The sequence below is a fragment of the Humulus lupulus genome, chromosome 1 (assembly GCF_963169125.1).
Source record: "Humulus lupulus chromosome 1, drHumLupu1.1, whole genome shotgun sequence".
NCBI classification, from domain to species: Eukaryota; Viridiplantae; Streptophyta; class Magnoliopsida; order Rosales; family Cannabaceae; genus Humulus; species Humulus lupulus.
The window spans coordinates 61,470,444-61,487,358 of NC_084793.1; positions in this window are offsets into that span (position 1 = coordinate 61,470,444).

Here is a 16,915-nt window from a genome sequence, read left to right on the forward strand (position 1 = left end):
CAGAATTGGCAATAGTTAATTGCCGAGATGGAAGCTAGACTTCATCTAATAGAAGAAGAGCTTCAATAGTTGAGGAAACAGGCCCCTCCTCAGGGCATTGGGTTGCAGAATCCACAGGCTGTGGCACTAGTGCCAATCCGGCATGTTGTGGAGAATAGGTGGGAACCTTTGTATGAGAGGTTCAGGAAGCAACATCCTCCCACCTTCGATGGTGGACCAGACCCACTACGGGCAGAGTAGTGGATGAACATGATTTCTTCCATCCTGGATTTCATGAGGGTGGAAGGGAATGAAAGGGTAGCTTGTGCCAGCTACATGTTCAGAGAGGATGCCCACATCTGGTGGGATGTGGTGACTCAAAGAAGGAACGTTGCAGCTATGACTTGGGAAGAATTCAAAGACATTTTCAACGAGAAGTACTACATTGTCGCAGTCCGAGCTGCGAAGGATGATGAGTTTACCAACCTGACTCAAAATTGTATGACAGTTACGGAGTATGCCTTGAGATTTGACCGGTTGGCAAAGTTCAAGCCGGATTTGGTGCCGACTAATATGGCACGAAGAGATTGGTTTGTGGGGGATTGAATGTTATGATCGCCCGTGATTTAAAGATAACCTTGGATCCGAGGACTACTACGTATGCACAGGTAGTGGACAAGGCCCTTACAGTTGAGGGGGCCGAGGATCAGATATGGAGAGAGGGCACTGCTAGGCACGATACTCGGAGGATGGTGCCTCATTTCACTAGATCTAGTTGGGGTAATGGCCCCAGTGAGCAGAAGAGCAAGGCCCCAGACTCTTTCGTTCCTCCTAGCTCGGATAGGAGGGCACGGGGTGCTTTTAGTGGCCATCAGGGTGGGGGAGACAACTGGAGGAGTTTCTCAGTGTGTCCTCGATGTAGACAACGACATCAGGGGGAGTGCAGGATTAGGGCCTGCTTTATTTGTGGGAGTATCAACCATTTGAAGAAGGACTGCCCATAATCCAAGAAATAGGAGTCGAAGCAGAGCGACAGTCTCGCTCCTGCCATAGTATTCACCTTGACCCAGACTGAGGTTAAGGCTTGCCCCTCAGTTGTGACAGGTCAGATTTCTAGTGCTGGTTCTTCTTTTACTGCATTGATTGATTCGGGGGATACTCATTCATTTGTGTCTGCTAGAGTGATAGATCAACTGTGTAGACCTAGTGATTTGTATGCTAGGGGTTTCAGACTTTTTTGCCGACTGGGGAACTAGTAGTCTCTAAGAGATGGGTTAAAGTATTGCCAATGAGATAGACAGTAGAGAGTTGTCTGTTGATCTGATTGAGTTAGCGATGGATGAGTTCGATATGATCTTGGGGATGGATTGGTTATCGAAGTACGGGGCGACGATTGACTGCAAGCGCAGGATGGTGACTTTTGAACCGGAAGGGGAGGTACCCTTTGTATTCGTTGGGACAGTGAGTGGACCGCAAGTACCTATGATTTCAGCACTGAAAGCTAGAGACCTGATGCAGGAAGGTTGCATAGGATACCTAGTAAACATTGCGGATACCTCTAGAGTTGTGGCGGTTGGGTCGAGTGAGACCAGACTGGTATGTGAATTTCCAGATTTTTTCCCCACAGACTTGCCAGGGTTTCCGCCACAGCGAGAGATCGAGTTTGTTGTAGAGTTGGTGTAACGCCCCAACTCCTGGGACCGTTACGGTGTGCCTTGTAAATAGTGCTAAACTCGCTAACCGAGTCATTTGGCCAAACACATGAACTAAGTATGATTAGCGGTTTAGGGATTAAAAACTTTGGTTAGGATGTAACGTTTCACTAGAACGTTTAATATATACGTTGGGATCCCGAAAATATAATTTCAGAGTTTATTACAGAAAATATTTACAACAGGCCGTTCTAAGCGGCAAAACAGGGTTCAACCCTAGTTCCACTTTAAACCTCGGCCGTGGCGAACGAGCAGCTGCATATGTACACGTCATCACCTAAGCTCTTCAACTCAAGGATGGTCCAGCTTCCTCTTGCCTTTACCTGCACCACGTAGCACCCGTGAGCCGAAGCCCAGCAAGAAAACATAACACTATCAAATGATTATCATTATAATCACACTGAGCGTAAAACTTTCAAATCAATGAGTGAACATCACATGATTCAAGAGGGAGAGTGGCTGCTAGGTAAGCCACTAGCCTCAAAGCACTTATTTCATTCATCGACCCTCAAGGTCGATCTGGCATTAATGCTCTTTGAGTCATTCAATGCTGATGGTCGATTAGATCTAATCTCTGTTGGCTTGCGTGATCCACGCTAAGACCGTTCTGACTAATAAGTCAGCACTATGTGACCAGTGTCCAGTATCACTGCCGAACTTGACTAATAAGTCACAGCTTCATAGCTGATTCTAACACCTTTGCCAATTCTGACTGACGAGTCAGTGCAACGTGACCAATGCCCAGTACCACTGCCGAACCTGACTAATGAGTCACAGCTTCACAGTTGATACTAGCACCTTTGCCAAATCTAACTAACTAGTCAGTACCATGCACAAGTAAGCAATGCTATCAATATGTATCATATGCCAGTTATCCAAGAATAGGGCATTCAGCATGCTTACTAAACAGTTGCTAGCATAATCATGATCATGCACAAACTCAGAGACTCAAGCTCTGGCCAATCTCATATTCATTATTCATGGCATGCCCTAATCATTTGTTTCTCGTGCATCACACTTAATCATCCAGCATGCCTCAATAATAATCATATGCAAATGGGCAAGATCGCCAAGCATTCACTATGCTATCACTGTTTACATTTAAACATCCAACATGCATCAATCATAGCCATGCATGTCACACACGGGGTGCAGTTTTCTTACCTTGGGTTCGAGCGAGAATTAATAAAAGAAACGACCTTTGAGAATGATCAGCTTTTAGTCCTTTAGCGGTCACCTAGTCATAACCAAACATATAGGATACCATTAATAAAAATGACCAACACAAGTTCTCAAATCAATATCTAGCCTCCGGAACATCAATCCCCACTTAACCGGGTACTAGGTTCAACCCCGAGGCCTATGGCTTGAATCCCCAAGCTAAAAACATGTTTTTGGTCAAAATGGCCCTAAGGGCCGCGGCCCTCCCCTGCTGCGCCGCGGCGCGCCCTGAAACAGAGAGGTTTTCCGCCTACCAGACGCCTTGAGCAAAGGCGCACCACAGCCATGTCGTGGCTCAATACCCAGTTTTTTCCCAGAAATCTCAGCGGGCACACCAGAATTTCCCCTGCGTTTTCCCTTAGAACCAGCCCCTCAAACTTGTCCCAAACCTCAATATAAGACCCAATTCAACCACCAAACATCCTCTACAACTCACCCCCACCAAAACCTAAAGTAAACATCACTCAAACTTCCATTGATTCAAACTTTCTACAAGAGATTCACAAGTTAAAAAATAAAACTCAAAACAGAGTATGAACCAGAAACTAATGGTTGAAACTTACCTCAAACACGATCTGAATCCTTCCCAATGGCTGAACTCAAGCTAAACCTCCCCAAGCTTGACTCCCTAGCTTGCTTCCTCAAGATAGGCTCTCAAAACTTAAAGAAGAGGGTGAAGGAGGACTTGTACGGGAAGGAAGGGAGAAAGAGAGGATAGGCTCTGTTTTAATATCAATCCACAGCCTTCTAAAATTCCTAAGGCTGATATAAATCCTTAAGGTCAAAAGACCTTGATGCCCTTAAGCCAAATAAATCCCTCTAAAAGCTTCCGAGGGTAAAACCGTCCTTTCCCACCTATCTCGTTAATTATAATTAACGCTCTCCAATTCCCGCTATTCTCAATATTCTCAAATACCAATAAATCTTATCCCATTACCCTTTAATTCACGGTAATGCTCTAATCATTAAATTCACCCCGAGACTCACCTCGAGCCTCGAACTTAAACCCGTTATGACTAGACCGAACACTTACATCTCATGATCGTCTCATGCCGAAAAGCTCGAACCAATCCACCCTATAATGTGGCTATATTAATTAATCACTACCATGCACCCAAAATATACAATTACGCCCACAGTGGCCAAATTACCAAATTACCCTCATAATAATAAATACTTTCATATGCATGCATTCACCATCATATAATAATATAATTCACGTAAACATGCATATAATCATTAAATACCATAATAAATCAATTATGGCCCTCCCGGCCTCCTAATCAAGGTCCTAAACCTTATTAGGAAATTTGGGGCATTGCAGTTGGCATCAAGGGCGGAGCCAATATCTAGGATACCTTATAGAATGGCTCTGGCAGAGTTGAAGGAACTAAAGATTCAGTTGCAGGAGTTACTGGATTTGGGGTTCATCAGACTGAGCTTCTCGCCATGGGGTGCTCCAGTGTTGTTCGTCAAGAAGGAAGATGGATCTTTAAGAATGGGTATTGACTATAGGGATTTGAACAAGTTGACCATTAAGAACAAATACCCACTACCTAGGATTGATGACTTGTTTGACCAGCTACAATGGAAGACAGTGTTCTCTAAGATTGACCTTCGGTCAAGCTACCACCAATTAAGGATTAAAAAGGATGATATACCAAAGACCACTTTCCGCACGAGATATGGACACTATGAATTCCTGGTTATGTCCTTTGGATTAACCAACGCCTGTTGCGAATTTTTCTATACGCAGTCGTGTCAAGTAGTAAATTCCGTAAGAACGGGTATCGTCCCACAGAGACTATCTCCCAAGTACCACTAATTGATTTTCAAATTCTATTTGGTTAATTAAAATTTAATTGAACGATTAAAAATAAAAGAAATCCTATTAACTATGAACCAAAATTAAAGAACTGGAAACAAAACAATGAATCACTACTTAAGAATCAATAATAAAAACAACCTAGGAATTAATTTCATCAACTGTTCATTCTATTAATTTTAATAATCAATTCTAAATCTCTTCTTTCTATTCTAATAGCAGGTTAATATAATCGATTCCTATTCTTTTTCAAGATATAAGATCTCAATCTATATGCAAGTTTTCTACATTTCTGTGATAAACTTGAACATATAAAAGGCATTAAACATGGAAACCTAATTACTACACAAGTCATATAGGTACTTTCGTCCAATATGCACCCTATATCTATATAATTATAGCATATTCAATTCTCATCTTTTGAATTTTGAATCAAAAACATTAAATCAAGCAAATAGTGATCAATTATTTACTAGCATTAAACACACATCATATAGATTAGAATAGAAAAGAAGTATCAATAGAATATCATAATAAAATTATATAGAATCTCAGTGACTACATTAATTTCTAGATAAAAGAAATTAGTTCATAAATTCCATGATGAAAATAAACTACAAATAATTGTTCATAAAATTAACCTAAGAATTCAGATGAAAAACAGAGAAAATAATTACAGCAGCCTCTTTTTATCTAGGGTTTATAAAACTTCCAGTCCTCCTATAATCGCATAATAATGTCCCTTAAATAGCCCTCCAAGGTTCCCAAGTGAAAAGACCAAAACACCCTTCAAAAAGTCGTATGAAATCTGAAAATCGCGTCACCAGCGCAATAGCGATGCATTCTTAGCGCTGTAGCGCTATTGTCAGTGGCAAAATGCTTCAAAATCTGGTGCACTAGTGTCGTAGCGCTAAAGTCAGATTCATTCTTGCTTCGAAGTCCTTCATAGCGCTACGACGCTCCCTTGGTAGCAATATTAACAGCACCCAAAATTGAACATATCCATCCCGATTTTGTTCCACTTTCACTCCTTTTCACTATTTTTACCATTTTGGCATTAAAAACTTGAAACATGAAAAAACAAACATAATTCCGAAATAAAATAATCCTAAACTAACGAAAAACACCCTAAAAACTAGACCATAAACGAGCCTAAAACTCGTTTATCAACGCCCCAGCAGCTTTTATGGATTTGATGAATAGGGTCTTCAAGGACTATTTGGACAAGTTTGTGATTGTGTTTATTGATGACATACTGGTGTACTCACAGTCAGAGACAAAGCACGAGCAGCATTTATGCCTGGTATTATAACGGTTGAGAGAGCATAGGCTGTATGCTATGTTCAGCAAGTGTGAGTTTTGGCTACCGCAAGTAACATTTTTGGGTCATATTGTCAGTAAGAAGGGGATTCTGGTTGACCCAAGCAAGATTGAGGTCGAGAAGTGTACCAAAAGTTAGGAACTTTTTGGGATTGGCAGGGTACTACCAGCGGTTCGTCGAGGGGTTATCCAGAATAGCCACACCATTGACCGAATTGACGAGGAAGAAGACTAAGTATGTGTGGACAGACAGGTGTGAGAACAGTTTCAAGGAATTGAAACAGCGACTGATCACTGCTCCAGAATTGAGTCTGCCATCAAACAATGAGAAGTTTGTGGTTTATTGTGATGCTTCCAAACAGGGTTTGGGATGTGTACTGATGCAAGCCGGAAAGGTGATAGCCTACGCATCGAGACAGCTGAAGGAGTATGAGTAGAGATATCCCACACATGATCTAGAATTGGTAGCGGTGGTATTTGCACTTAAGGTTTGGAGAAATTATTTATATGGAGAGAAGTACGAAATATAAAATGACCATAAGAGTTTGAAGTACTTCTTTACTCGGAAGGATATGAATATGCGCCAGAGATGTTGACTAGAATTGGTAAAGGATTACGATTGGTAAAGGCCAATGTAGTGGTCGACGCACTGAGTCGGAAGGGCCTAGGATAGTTGTTCAGTTCGAGGCAGATATCCGATAAGTTAGCTGAGGAGATGACTAGAGCGGGTATAGAGTTGGTGGTTGGTCAATTAGCCAACATCACTCTTCAGTCTACGCTCCTTGAGAGGATCAAGGAGACGAGGGGGAGGATCCCTAGTTCAGAGGGCACAAAGAGAGCATCTTATCCGGAGCAGCTAAGAACTTCTCTATTTCAGAGATGGGACTACTGAAGTGCAAGGGTCGGATTTGCATTCCAATGGATTATGATATCTGGCGAGAGATCTTGGATGAATCTCATACCACTCCCTATTCTTTACATCTGGGTACGACGAAGATGTACCAAGATTTGAGAACTCTGTATTGGTGGCCGGGGATGATGAGGGATGTTGTAACGTCCAAAAATTACCTAATAAGGCTTAAGGCCTTGGTTAGGGGGCCGGGATGGAAATATATGGAATTACGTGTTTAATTGCTATAGTAATTATTAATATGTGATAATATGATTAAATGCGCATATTAGGGATATTAAATATGCATGTGGGCCCACTTCTTATTAGAATGGCGATTTGGTAATTTGGCCTGTTGCGGGCATAAATGTGTATTTGTGTGCATATATGTGATATATGTGAGAGACCACATTATTATGTGGGTTTATTTGGATTATTCGGCACGAGGCGATCCTAGGGAGCAAGTTAGCAGGAAAGTCACAACGGGACCCGATACCCGACTCGGGGCGAGTCAAGGGGTATTTTGAGTATTAGATATTTATTTGGGTTATGAAAATAAATATTTGGAGATATATTTGGAGTTAGAGTGTTTAGGAGGGAATATTGGGGAAATTTACCATTTTTCCCTCGGGGACGTTTTTGTTACCTCGAGCCTTGGGATTAACTTAAGTTAGATAAGATAAAAGGGAAGAAACACTTAGAACTCTGCCCAAAACCTACCCTATCTTCCTTCTCTCTCACTCTTGTTTTCTCTAGACACTTTCCAAGTGAACCATTGAAGCGAAAAAGAGGAATTGGGTTAGAAACACAAGGATTTGAGCTAAAGTCTTGGGGATTAACTCAGTAGTAATTTGGGAGATTTAACTTTTATTAAGGTAAGCTATGAATTATGAGTTTTGACCATTTAATTCTGTATTTTCTTGGCTGGTTCCTAGTGTTCTCAAACTCTTTAAGTTTGTGAATTGAGTTGGAGTTTTGATGAGTTTTGAGTTTGGTTTTCTGTTGGGTTTTGTTGCTGGGAACATATTAGAGTTGTTGTGTTGGTTGAATTATGTTACTGGGATGATTTTGGGTTAATTTGGTTGAGATTTGGTTGCTTAAAATGGAAGTTTTTCTTGGTTCGAAGGGGTCGGGTCGCGACTCTGTTCTTGTTGTGTCGCGGCCCTCTAGAACAGATGAGAGCCAGGGATGAGGGTGGGCCGCAGCACCACTATGGTTGGGTCGTGGTGCGTGTTTGATGTTTGGGGAGGCTGAGCCTCTGGTTGGAGGTGGGTCGTGGCTCTTAAGGGATTTTTGGTCTTCGAGGAGGTTTTGAGTGCGGGAACTCAACCTTATGTGCTCGGGATCGATTCCACTACCGAGCTTAGTGGAATTCGATGTTCTGGAGGCTAAGACTCGGTCCGAAAGCCTTTATTCCCTCGTGGTTGATGGAATTCTTTATCGTGGTTGTGACTAAGGGTATCGCTAGGGGCTCGGAACCAAGATCATGCCTAAGGGTCGCTCTTATTTACGATCGCTTGGACCTAAGGTAAGAAAAATTCACCCAGAACGTGTTGTATGTGATTAGGGCTTCTGTTGTATATTAATATGATTAGGGCTTGGGGACCAGGATTTGTTATGTTAGGTTATTGTTTTAAATGCTTGTTGTTAGATGCCTAAGTACTTATATTCATTACGTGAATTCTATGGTTAGGGCATGTGGCCCTGTTATATGAATATGCTTAGTATTATGAAAATAGTTATCCAATGGGATTATATGACTAGCATGAATATGTGCTTAATTTTTCTGGATGTGCCTATCCACATATGTTCCTTATAAGTAAGGTATGTAATCCTGGATCAGGGCTTGATTTATGAGTCAAGGACAGCAATAGCGGGTTGTGCACTGGTCGAGAGGCATTGGCCTAAACCAGCAACGTAATATTACGTTGATCGACTCTAAGGTCGAAGGTGAACCACGGGGGTTGGGATAGCTCTACGGCTAGTGAGAAAAAGCTAAGGGCGAGGCCCCAGCTTGGGCATAGGTCCGAGAGTTGGCTTAAAAGCCAACTAAATCGGGCAACGGCCCCAGGTTGATCCAATGATCGTGTAATTGAACTAAATTACATTGGCTATGAATTAATGTTGCTGATTATTGTTGAATGGTTATTTTAAAGTTATTCTCTGTTGTTGTACGTTATGTTTTCTTGCTGAGTCTTGGCTCACGGGTGCTTTGTGGCGCAGGTAAGGGAAAATGAAAGGGAAAGCTTGACCAACCATGAATTGGAGAGCTTCGGTGGCGGTGTGTACATATGCGACTGCTCAACCATCATGACCGAGGTTATCTCAAAGGAACTAGGGTTATAGGCCTGTTTTGCCGTTTAGGCCAGCTGATGTAACTTTTGATATGTATTTACCCTTTTTAATCGTTGAGTTGTAATATTTTGGGATCCCATGTTATATAACACTTTTGGAATAAAATTCAATGGTTCTTGACCAAAAATTTTAACTCTAACCCTTGTCACTAACCTTAGTTACACGATTTAAGCTAAATGACTTGATTAGCAGGTCTGACAAAATTTTAAGTACACAGTGTAACGGTCCTGGATTAGGAGGGCGTTACAGATGTGGTGGATTATGTGGCCAAGTGATTAACTTGTCAGCAGGTAAAGGCTGAACATCAGAGGCCTGCAGGGTTATTGCAGCCTCTAGGGATTCCAGAGTGGAAATGGGAGGATATCACCATGGACTTCGTGGTTGGATTGTCGAAGACTATGGGACAACATGATCCCGTGTGGGTGATTATGGATAGGTATACCAAGTCCGCCCACTTTTTGTCTGTTAGGACAACTTAGACTGTGGAGGAGTATGCAGAGTTGTATGTGAAGGAAATTGTCTGACTTCATGGGGCTCCGAGGTCGATAGTATCCGACAGGGACCCCACCTCCAAGTTTTGGGAGAGCCTGCAGAAGACTATGGGCACGCAGTTGCGGTTTAGTACCGCTTATCATCCTCGGGCAGACGGACAGTCTGAGAGGACGATTCAGATACTGGAGGATATGTTACGAGTGTGTGTGCTAGATTTTGGGGGATCTTGGAGTAAGTATCTTCCTTTGATTGAGTTTTCGTACAACAACTATTATCATGCGACTATCGGAGTAGCTCCGTATGAGACGTTATATGGGAGGAAGTGCAGATCGCCTATCCATTGGTATGAGATGGATGAGAGGAGATACTTGGGTCCTGAGGTTGTTCAGAGAACCAATGAGGCAATTGAAAATATTAGAGCTCGAATGCTCGCCTCCCAGAGTCGCCAGAAGAGTTACTTAGACTTGAAACGCAAGAGCGTAGAGTTTCAAGTCGGTGACCACGTGTTTCTCAGAGTTTCTCCCTTGAGAGGAGTGAAACGGTTCGATGTGCGGGGCAAGCTGAGCCCTAGTTTTGTTTGCCCCTTTGAGATTCTGGAACGGGTTGGAGAGGTAGCTTACAGATTGGCGATGCCTCCAGCTCTATCAGGGGTTCACAATGTGTTTCATGTATCCATGCTCCGTAAATATGTATCAGATTCTACGCACATGCTGAGTTATGAGAACTTGGAGCTGGATCAGGATTTATCGTATGAGGAGAAGTCGATTCATATTCTCGACCAAAAGGATAAAGTCTTGCGGAGCAAGACCATTACCTTAGTAAAATTTATGTGGAGAAACAGCAAGGTAGAAGAGGTGACGTGGGAACTTGAGTCAGATATGCGGGATCAGTATCTCGAGTCATTCAAGTAATTTCGAGGATGAAATTTCTGTAAGAAGGGGATAGTTGTAGCGTCCCAAATTTGCTAATAGGGCTTAGGGCCTTGATTAGTGTTCCTGGAGGGCAATAATTGATTTAATTATGATAATATGTGAATTTGATGAGTATGTGATTAGAAATGCATGTTTAGGTGAATTAAATATGCATGTGGGCCCCATTTGGTTGTTAGGGGCATATTTGTAATTTTAGCCCGTTGAGGGCATAGATGCAATATTTTTGTATATTGTGATTGATACCACGTGTGAGTGGTGATACGCTTGTGATGTACGATCCGAGACAGTTCTAGGGAGAATTTTAGCTGGAAACTCACAACAGGGTCGAATACCCAGCTCGGGAGGAGCCTAGGGGTATTTTGGGGATATTATATGTGTTTGGAATTTATTGAGTAACGGGTTGTAGTTTGGTAGTTATTTGGAATGTCGGGATTAAATGGGGATTTATAGGAATACTCGGGGACTTAATGGGATTTGGCAAATGACTAAATTTCCATTGGGTTACTTAAGGATTGAGGATAAGATTGTGGGGCAGTTTGGTCTTTTGGCAGGGGTATTACATAGCTCAATGTAGTCTTGGGAAATCACTGGAAGAAAACAGAAGGAAGGAAGAATCAACAGAACACACAACTCTCTCTTTCCCTCTCTCATTCGAATCACCTACTCTCTCTGTGGTGCTTAGTTTTTGAAGGAGTTTAGGCCAGAAGTTCAAGGGATTTAAGGCTGGAGTTTGGAAGTCTAGCAGCTTGGAACACTAGGACCTAATTCAGAGACTTAGTTAAGTTCAAGGGTAAGCTTTTTAACTCAACTTACTCTGTTGATTTTTGCTGGGAATTGTTATGCATGTGAGCTGAATTGTGTTTTACCCTTGGTTATTTGGAGAAGTTTGGGGTTGATTATGAGATGATTAGGGTTTTTAGACTGTGGGAACAAGGATTCTGGGTATAGGCCTTGAATTGGGTTGATTTCAGAGGGTTTAGGCTTGAGGAAAACGCAGGGAAAATGGTGTTTTCTGGGTTTGGAGGCTCAAGCCGCGGCCCTGTTCTTCAGGCGTCGCGGCCCGTGTGTGTCGAAGAGGCTGGAGGCCTCTGTCTGCCCAGGCGCGCCACGGCCCAAGGATGGGAGCGCCGCGGCCTGTGTCCCTCAACCAATGAGGCTTTTTCCTCTAACTTGAGCGTGCCACGACCCTTAAGGGGTTGGGTCGTGGCTCAAGTTCGTAATGTTGGATGTTTGAAGGTTTTTGGCTCAGGAAGGATTTTACCACCCAGTTTGGTAGAATCCAAGGTCCCAGAGGCTAGAATTATATCCCAAAATTATTTATTGGATTAGAGCTTGACTGATGGTTATTGTTAATGCGTTGTGACTAGGTTTTCAGCAAGGCTTGAGTTAGATGACTGTGCTCAGGATTGCGGTGCTCAGGAAGCTTGGGACACAGGTAAGAAAATTGTTGTACCCGTAGAGTAGGGCGTAACCCTATTGATTGTATTGTTGTAATGCAAGGTGCGGCCCTATGTGATTGAATTGCAGGGCATAGCCCTATTGTTTGTGTTTAGTATATGTTTAAGTATTTGTTGATTATATGCTATGTATTGCATATGTGTGAATGAACGACAAAGGCTGGGAACGGCGAAGGTCGGGAACGACGAAGGCCGAGAACGGCGTTGAGCACGTGGAGTGCAAAGCCGAGTACGGCAAGGGGCCAGGAGCGACACTAGCATGCGGAGTGCAAAGCTGAGTACAGCAAGGGGCTAGGAACGACGTTGAGCACACGTAGTGCGAGTCGTTAGGGTGAGACCCTCTTAGGATGCTGAAGTCATCCTCACGGTGAAGACTGCAAACCCAAGGCCTGGTAAAGCACTGGGAGGGCATGGTCGCTATATGTTTATCTTGTTGGCTGTTGTTATATGCTGCTGATAGATATGCATATGTTAATTGTTTTGTGTTGAGTTTTCTTGCTGGGCTTTGGCTCACGGGTTCTCTATGGTGCAGGTAAGGGCAAAGGAAAGGTCGAACAACCATGAGTACGGAGAGCGTGAAGTGACGAGTACATATTCGGCCTATCTGGCTGCCACGGCCAGGGGTATTTTTGGGAAATGTTATGTATTAACCTGAATTTTATCACCTAGTCGACCCTAAAAGTAATTTGAGTTGTAAATATTTTCTAAACAGTATTTTGAGATCCCAAATGTTTAACTGTTAGTGTTTTCAATAAATGACTACATTTTTATATTTAATGCTTTAAAACGACCTTTAACACAGTTTAGCTACACTTTTAACCTAAAACATCAATTAGCGAGTGATTAGCACGTTTTAAACTCACTTAGTAATGGCTCTAAGGAAGTAGGTTACAAAAAGTTTGTTTCCAAATAGCATATTTCAAAGTAACTAATCAATTAAAATAATACTCACTATAAAATAATTATTAAATTTTAAAATAGATAAGTTAAATTACTTTAGTGTTAGCATATGTCAACGAATGTGGCTAGAGCCCACGATGGAGACCCTGCCGGTGATCCTCCAACGGATCGTACTAGGATCCCGACTTCATGCGAGTCAAGCAATTTATTTTTTTTTCTTTTATTCCATTAAATATGCTTATCCTATATATACTAATATTCTCTATATTGTTATTCAAAATAAATACAGCAATCCCAACTAAGAGGAAGGGTCATGGCGCTGCTATTTGAAAAGATCTAGATGACAGACGACGTAAAATTAGAAGACCACTAGAAATAATGTTTTGCATGCGAACGTACAAGGATTTTGGGTCGGAACACGCTGCTTTTGCCCACCTCGTGGGCACCCAAATTAAAACGAAGGTTCCCGGATATTACGATTCATGGGAATCATTGCCTCAACTTTACAAGGACCAAGTCATTTGCATGGTCAAGGTAAAAAAATTATTAAATTATTTTTTAAAAAATGTCTTTAACATAGTATGTATATATTATTAATACGATTATTTTTCAATTTATTGGCATTATCAAATAGATGGTCGTGATGACTTCTTAAAGTGTATAGATGGTATCGATCGAGAGATGAAAGATCGATACTGTCATAGGAAAACAATAAGACACGAACACTTTGAGAAATACTATAAAGGACCAAAGAATTGGGACAAGGTTCTAGATAGCCCAACCAAGGATGTTAACAAGGAGGAGTCGAAGCAGATTTTTATGTTATTTATAAGTCCGAAATTTGTTGCGCACTCCCTAAAGAACAAGGAAAATCAGAAGAAATAGAAATATTCTATAACACTGTGTACAAAATCGTTGGCGACCATCTGTCACGAAAGAGTAAGTGAAAGTTAAAATGTTATCAAAATTATTTTCTTTTAAATTATATGTTCTCTAACATTTGGGTTATATTTTTTAGGTGAACCTGGACCTTATTGAGTCATGGAAGGAATACCACTAGAAGAAAACAATAAATGATTCTGTCAACAATGATGCTTGCCAAGATTATGTAAGTTTAAATTATGTTTTTTAATATTCATAGAGTTATATTTATTGTTACTATCTTTAACGTTTTTTGAAAACAGGAAAAGCTGAAGGCTGATTTTGAGTTACAAAATCAGCAAGCATCTGGTGTCGTTTCCAATGATGATGGTTCGACAACTATTGATCAGGTGGAGGTGCTACAAAAAGTATTGGGTCAAAGGTGTGGACACGAGTGAGGAGTGGGTCGCAAATTGAAGAGGTTGGGGTCATCATCTACCCAGCACACTCACTTCAGCAAATCTAAAGCCCCTCCTCAACATTCATCAAAACAGATAGAAAATTTGGAGAATAAGGTAAAGAATTTGACTGACTAAGTCAATTTCTTGTCCCAATTTCTTCCACCTTCATTTCGTGCACCAAACATTCAGATGTCGTCTATGCCTGAAAGCGACAATATTTCTAGAGCTTCATCTTCTCAACCTCTAGCTCCAGCCTATCCTTCCATGTACGAGGCATTGCCATCTCAACCTTACATGTACGGAGCAACACCATCACCTTATTCGTGACCGATTCCACCGTCGCCGCAGCCATCATATCCCTACATGTATGGAGCAGGATCTTCCACATTATCTCCCCAATATCCATGGCTAATGTCGCCGCAGCCACCACAACCGCAACATGAAGATAATATGGAGGGCGACGCAGTTGATTTAGGAGATTACATTTATATTATTATTAGTTAATTGTTACATTATATTAACAATATGGGTATTTGCTATTTTAATGAACTAATTTGAATATTTAATATAATATTTTTATTTTTAAATATATCTATTTTTAATAATTTAATATTTAATTAATTATTTTTTATAAATAAAATAGTATTATGGATGACACATCGATAAAAAAAATTGCCACATGTGAAAATTTTTGGAGCAACATGTCAAATTTTAGGAGCGATATGTGTACACTATTAGAAACACTTTATTAGGGGCGACTCATTAGAGACGACGTTTATGGTCAATACTTCTTCATGCCAAAGATAACAAATGTGTTATCCTGTAGGTTCAGCCATGCATCATAAACTTTAACCTCTTTGTCTTGTAAATCTTCTTATTCCTTTTCTACCACTGGTCTCGTTTCTCTTGCATCAATAGTGAAGTAAATATTATTGCTCTTAGATAACCAAAGTATGCCCTTGAGACATTGTAATTGATATATGTACTTGATAAAACTATTTTTTTTTTGCATTTTCAATGCAATCTTCTTTTCATATTTCAATTTTTTAGAGTATTCTTCAATATTATTTTTATTTGTGCTTCTAAAGAAAAATAGCTTGCATTTATTTAAAATAAAGTATTTGAAGTTGAATTAATAATATATATATTTTATAACCTCAATTTATGTAATGGGCCTGACTTGTACAACTTTTAGAAAAACTAGTTACTGTTTTCTGAAAAAGTTGTGTAATAAAAATATTTGGTAAGCAGTCATAAAATAGTTTAGTGAATAATTTATGCAGAAGCTACAGCTCGCACAACCCAACTTTTAGTTTTTTCTAAAAATGTATTTTGAAAATACTTCACAATAAATGTGTTTTTTATCTAAATATATTTACTTATTTATTATATATTAATCCAAATTAAAATATTTAAAATAAATTAATATGATAATAACATAAACAATATTTAAATTTAAATATTTTTATTTTATTCATTTTTAAATATTTTTTTATTTTAGTAATTTTATATTAACAAATTACATTAATATAGATATATTTTTTTAAAATATTTAATATAGATTTTATTATACATTATAATATTATTTTTGCATCTCATAATATTTTTAATTTACAATTTATCAAATATGTAATTAAAAACATAAAAAGTGAGAGTTTTTCATAATTTAAATTTTATATATTTGTGATTATATTATGACGAGATTATTATACTACGATCGTCATAATTAGAATTTTAGCTACACCAACTAATTATAATATATATGTACAATTATATGTGTATATTATATAATATAACATTTTTATTGATGATAACTTTGTTAGTGTGTCTAATCAAAACATATTTTAATTGTAATATGTTTTAAAAAAAAATACAATATTTATATTGAAATCTATTTAGTAGGTGTGAATTTATTTTTATAAAATATAATAAATATAACTTTTATTTTATTCTTTTAATATTTAACAATACTTTAATCATATAGTTTACCAAACACTCTTGCTACAGTTTTTCCAACTCATAGCATTTTAAGATTTATAATTTACCAAATACTCAGCAATTTTTCCCCACAGCACAATTACAGCTGTTTTTCCTCACAGAATAGCTACAGTTGTTTTTTCCCACAGCATAGTTGTACCAAACTGGCCCAAAACCTACTTTTCCTTAAAAAAAAATTATTACCAGTCTATGTTCAAGTAAACGAACAAAATATACCTTTTTCAATTGTTTAATTCAACTTATGAATATACACTTTTTAATTAAGAACCGCATTATAAATGTTCTACATCTAAATCTTATTTTTCTTTAAATTTTATTATTAAATGTACGAGTATTTGCGTTGAAACTTTCTAAATTATTGTTTTTGTAACACTTAAATATTTTTGTTAAAACTTTGACAACAGTACTAGTACTAGTACTATACCTAACTAGTTAATTTTGTTGTAGCTATTAATTTCTGTCTTTAAAACTAAGTTAAGAATTTCTGTTGTCTCACCAGTTCATTAGTCCAAA